The sequence below is a fragment of the Lissotriton helveticus genome, chromosome 2_1 (assembly GCF_964261635.1).
Source record: "Lissotriton helveticus chromosome 2_1, aLisHel1.1, whole genome shotgun sequence".
Taxonomy (NCBI): domain Eukaryota; kingdom Metazoa; phylum Chordata; class Amphibia; order Caudata; family Salamandridae; genus Lissotriton; species Lissotriton helveticus.
The window spans coordinates 69,103,390-69,109,389 of record NC_136059.1 but is presented as its reverse complement, the minus strand read 5'-3'; the positions used below and the strand labels follow the sequence as shown (position 1 = coordinate 69,109,389).

Genomic DNA, 6,000 nt, shown 5'->3' with positions numbered 1-6,000 from the left:
GAGTAGGTATACTAGGGTAACAAAAAGGTAAACATTTTAAACAAACAGAATAAAATATGAACAATTAAACAGATCTTGCAGTGTCCATGTTGATGTTTTCATGGTGACGGAGAAATTCTTCGAGGACTTGAGGATCTTCGAAAGTTGTTGTCTTTTCCTTGTACGTGACTTTGAAGAGGCAGGGATGGAGGAGACCAAATCTGGCCCCAAGATCTCGAAGTCGTGGTCGCAAGTCAAGGAACTGTTTCCGGCGGTCAGCTGTTACTTTAGCTACATCTTGAGAAAGATATAAGCGATGACCTTCCCACATAACTTGTTTCTTAGCTTTTGCTGCTGAAAGAACTTGAAGGAGGTCAGTGTACTGTAAAAACAGCATGATGACTCCGCGGGGTTTGGTGGAGACTTTTGGACCAAGTCTATGTGCACGTTGAATATTGAGTGAAGAAGAAGAAGGAGGAAGATCTAAAATTTTTGGTAAGAAGGTTTGGAAGAAGGCAGTTGGATTGGACCCTTCTGTAAGTTCCGGAAGATTATAAAGGCGTAAGTTATTTCTTCGATTTCTATTTTCCAACTCCTCGGTTTGCCTTCTTAAAAGAGAGACATCCTTCTCCAACACTGAAATCTTTGAACATGAAGTATGAAGAGCTTCCGTGGATTGCTCCACCAAAAGAACCCGCGATTCAAGAGTAGACCATTTATCATGGAGAAATTGCAGCGTTTTGGTGGTCTCAGCCATGAAGGGTTTGAGTGCCCGAAGTTCTGCAAGGATCAGATCCATAGATGCCGAATGCGACGTGTTGTCTGGAGATGGAGGACCTATTTTCAGACGTTTCGTAGATCCAGGTTGTAAAAGCTTACTGGGGGTAGCAGATTTAGGAATAGCCCCATGACTAACATCCAATTTAGTGGAAACAGGGTCATCCATGATTTGTGACATAGAGTCAGAGTCTGAAGAATGACGCGGTATGGTCTTAGGAGCAGTAAGCTTAAGATTGCGCAGTTTCCCCATAGAATGCAAGATAGACAAACAGCTGTGTTACTCCAGGTTCGAAGAGAAAATGGTCCGTGAAGCAGGCACTATTTGGTGCGAAGATACAAAGAAAAGTATAAAGCGTGTGAAAAAATATAGCAAAAGTTATCGATATTCCACACAGCTTCCCAGCAGGAGCTCTTCCACAGGATTATAGAACTGTGCCACAACAAGTCACCTCATAAAGCTATAAAGTCCAAGCTCAATGACCATTTTAGCTCAACAGTCACTGGCCAGGAGGAAAATAGTTGTTTCCAATTCATTCAAAAACAAGCGCTTTTTGTAGGCATGGCAGTAGCTTGAGAAAAATATTGCTGTAAGAAAGCGGTGCTCTTGTGAGGTAAGACAGCATGGAAACGTTAGGTAACAGGCACTGGAGGTGGACAGGTTGTCGCTGAAGAGCTATGAGGCAAATGCACAGTCAGTGAGTGTCATAATCCACGTTGTGCTGAGGAAGCGCAATGGCGCGTAAAACAAAACATTCTCCGGCTGAGGGAAAAACGCGGTGAAAGCGGAGAAAATGGCGGCCGCCGAAAGAGCGAGCCGCGTCACTCACAAAAAGTGCGCTTCTGAACGGAGTTGAGGGACGCAACTAGCAGCATTCTGCTCACCTCATGCTCCGATGCCTGTAAAAGTTATGCGTGTCTGTGCAACTCCCGGAAATGTAGCGGAAATCGCTGGTGTCGGCGCTCGGACAGCGGAGCTCCGAAGTTAAGCCGCCATCTTGTGCGGCGCTCAAGCCACGCCCCCTGTGAAACAAACCCTGCTAGTTTTAACCCACAGATATGAACGATTTTACAATGTATAAATATGTATCATTGCTATTGGTGATGTTTTTATGGTGTATATGTTTTATGTTGTTGTATATCTTTGATGGCCGTATGGCCGAAATAAAGATTAAGAATGCAATGCTTAGTATAGATTACATAAGAGTGTCTAACTAGAATAAGAATAAATATATCAGAGTGAAAAACCAATGTAGAGATGTTAGGATGATGTTGAAAGTCCATGTTATGTGGCTGTAGTAAGGGAAAATGTAATTCTGCTAAACGTGGAAATGTGTAGGCCACATGACATTTCACAGAAAATGAAAGATGCTGTTACACTTTCACTTGACGTGGATTTTGATGTTGTTATAATGCAAAGTATTTTTGATCATAGAACTGAAATGTATGTTTTTGGAAGTGTTTCATATAATCATTGTGTGTAATAAGTTAGAATACGGTTTAGACAAATAAGTTAAAGGTTTGCAGAGTGCAGAGGCCCGTTTCATGTAATTCTAATAGGCCTGAATAGACAAGAATCGTTTCTTTGATCTGCATGTGCTCGTTAGAGAAAGGTCGTGTTAGGCACAAACTGTGGAGCCTGCTCTATGGTTTACGACTTAGAAGATACGGTGGAGGTCGGAATTTGGGGCCCACAGTACAAGTGTCAGTTTGCAGGTGCGAGGGGGTTTAATCAGGAAAGTGATGAATAGGCTTTGTCTCGGGAACCAGGCACAGGCCTGGAGGAGTCTTCAGGAATTTCCTGGGGGGCACCGGCCTGCCGGAGAGGAGCCTGGGAAGCAAGGTCAACGCTAACGATGGGCCCAGAGGAGTACCCGCATGGAAATTGCCGCCAGAACCAACACCACGTGAGGGGCGTCTCCAAGGGCGTTTCTATTGGAAATGTGATTTTGTATTAGGGACAGTACCCCTGGGTGAAGTTAGAGCAGATGGTCTGAGGAGCCTAAGAGAGCGGATGGGTAGGCAGATAGGTTTAACTGCGAGAGATTGATTTACAACGAAGACTAAGAGAAGTGTGTGATCTTCTTTGGAAGTCGCCACGGCTGACACCTTTTTAGGTAAAGATCTTGTTAAGTAGGGATGTCACTTAGTCTAGTGTAGGGACAGCTTAATTCTGAATTTTTCCTTTCTGTAAATGACTTTCAAGCTACAGCTTGTGTCTATTCTTGCAACTCTAGTGATTCTGGCTTTGGTTTTGGTGATATTCTTCTGCCGATTAAGAACATTTAGAAAATTCCCGTTTGTATTGATACCCGTATATCTTTTGAACCTTATTTTGAGATGTTTGTATCTCCAGTTAACTTTGGCTTTACAATAAACTTTTAAAACTTATACATAGTAAGTGTTTCTTTAGAGTGGTGTAAGTCTTTAATTTATTGACCTAGTAGTGGATTGCCTTTTACTCAATGACAGGTACCAACGGTTTAGTCGACCTGAGTTGGGATCTAGATCTGTAACAATAGACTAGAAATCCCGCGTTAACAGTTGCACAAAGGATACTGTGCTGCATAATTAAATACTTACAAGGTCCCAAAAGTGAGACCTATTGGCTATGCCGATGCTTGTTCTCTAAGATTTGGTGTTTGACATATGTACTGACAAGGGGAAAAATATCGGCTTTCTTATTTTTGTACCGGCAGAGACATTAGAATACTAATGCTGGTATAAAGCTGGTCCTGTGGCACCCCAGGTCCTGAAGGCTGGTATTCAGAGGCGCTTTAAACTATGGGTGCCCACGACCCCCACATTTCAAGGGGCACCCTGATATGGGGAACTTTCTATTTCTTTTCTCTTATATTCAGTATTGATCGGGCTCATGCGGACGCAAATAAGCGGGACACACATGGGAAGTGAAATTCAAATTTGTTCTTAAGTGGGGTCCCCAAAAGAGGTCTTGACTGAAGCTCCCCAAAATCTTCGGATGGCATTGGTATAATGCATAGTCGCTGGCCTTTACCCGCAGGGGGCCTTCCATGTCCTGGGGCTGTTAAACACCGCAAGGATTCCCCCAATGCAGAGCCTGCATTGCAGGAAGTCGAACCTACTCTCTTTGTAGGGTTTTCAGCTCAGTGGACTAATACGTTCGCTCCAGGAGCCTGTGTCTGGCCTCATGGTCACAGGTTCAAATTGCGGCGGGTCCACTCTACCTTTTATCCACCTGAGGTCGATAAAATGCGTACCATCGAGTTGGGTAAGAGGAGCAAGTACACATTTATAAATTCGATATGGCAACAATATCCCAAGTAGGAGTATTCGCTAGAATTTGTAAAACTTGGGATGGATATATATATTTACTTCAAGATCGAATACCAAGTTTGAATACTTTATTCGACAACACTGTCATAAAAGCATGTTTCCCTAAACCTATCACAATAAATACTATACTAAATTTTAAGAACAAGATAAAATACAAATTAAACCATTCATAATTTACAGGGCTGGCGAATACTTCACTTCATAAAAATCATACAATATAGAATCCAAGTCACTACACTAAGCCTTGCGAGCATAGGTTACATTACTCATTATTAATTACAGTTTTAAAGTGCGCGTGCGTATTAACCAGGCCCACCCCATAAATTTGGCTACAGCAATTGCGAGATAGGGGACACAATTGGATCTTAATATTCTCAGTGCCTCTGAGTAATTCCTTGTCCCCAAATTCCTGCATGCCGGTTTTATCCATCTACTTCTTGGGGCAGCATATAATGGGCAAACAAACAAAAAATGTGGGATGTCCTCTGTGGAGAAGTGTGGCTCAGGGGTTAGAGGCAGCAGACCCGGAAGCTGAGATCGGTCCTGGACCAGGGTTCAATTCCCCGCCTCGGCGGGTCTTGGGCTAAAAATTCCACGGACTCGATAATTCTCGTCCCGGTGCCTCCTCGACTCACGGGTTCACACTCTGCGACTCTGGGCAATAGCTTGCTTAATCTCCACAACGGCCCCTCGCGGCGGGATGCCTGACTTTCACCTTGTGGATACCCTGCTATCTCACAGGGGAATACCAGGAAGGGTTCCCTAAGCAAGCGCCGGGAAACCCACTGCGGGTAGCTGTGCGCTATATAAGCTCAACTACATTTACATTTACATTTTACATGTGCTTTACAGTAAGAGCAAGTTTTCACATTGCCAGGGGACCATTTGACGGTAAAGGCATTGAGGGGTAAGGAACCAATTCTAAACTGGAAATACAGCTTTCTATCTAGGGATTTAGAAATCAAGTCCCAGTACTGTTCATATTTAGGCATAGTTTTAAAAGCCAAGAACTGGGATGTCAACATCGATGGTTGGTTGGAAATCAATTAAATATCATGTCCCAATACATTTTTTTCAAAGATGTCTTGGATGGAAAAACCTGTGGGTCTACTGCTGTCCACAAGTGATCTAGTTGCAGTTTTTGGAGCAGGTTTCTTACTTCTTTGAGCCATGGTATTTTATGAAAATGATCAGAGTTAATAATACCATATGGTGTTGTGGTATTTGGTCTTGCTGTGAAATATTGTCAGGATGCCACGCCCCTGCTCGCTCCCTTTAACAAGCTTCCAGCAGAACAAAGACGTGCGAGGAACCCTCCGTGCCAGCAGGGGGCAGCAGCAGCCCGAGCCATAGAGGGCAGGGAAGGCTGCTCCAGCCTGCAGAAGAGACAATACAGCGCATCGGGAGGGCTTCGCGGCGCTGTCTGCACCCACCGACGCCTGCAGAAGATACAATACAGCGCCTCGGCAGTGCTTTGCGGCGCAGTCTGCACACCGACGGCTGCTGCAGCCTGCAGAAGAGCCTGGGCAGGGCTTCGCGGCGCTGTCTGCACCCACCGAAGCCTGCAGAAGAGACAATACAGCGCCTCGGCAGTGCTTTGCGGCGCAGTCTGCACACCGACGGCTGCTGCAGCCTGCAGAAGAGCCTGGGCAGGGCTTCGCGGCGCTGTCTGCACCCACCGACGCCTGCAGAAGAGACAATACAGCGCCTCGGCAGGGCTTCGCGGCGCTGTCTGCACCCACCGACGCCTCCAGAAGAGACAATACAGCGCCTGGGCAGGGCTTCGCGGCGCTGTCTGCACCCACCGACGCCTGCACGGGGCTCCGCGGCTGCAGCCCGCTCGGTGCATCTGGGGCGAGAGGAGCCAGTGTCAGCTCAGGTAGGAAGCGCCCTGTGCGCCCAGGGTACACCGCCCCCCGGGGAGGGGGT

General features: G+C 45.9%; 1 protein-coding gene across 1 annotated transcript in view; it reads left to right on the top strand.

Moving 5' to 3' along the window:
- Positions 1 to 5,436: 5,436 nt before the first annotated feature.
- LOC144817716 (uncharacterized) overlaps positions 5,437 to 6,000 on the top strand; it is a 79,397-nt gene continuing 78,833 nt past the window's right edge. The window contains exon 1 of the mRNA XM_078674478.1: positions 5,437 to 5,950. The gene's annotated coding sequence lies outside the window, so the exon portion shown is untranslated. The remainder of the gene's footprint in view (positions 5,951 to 6,000) is intronic.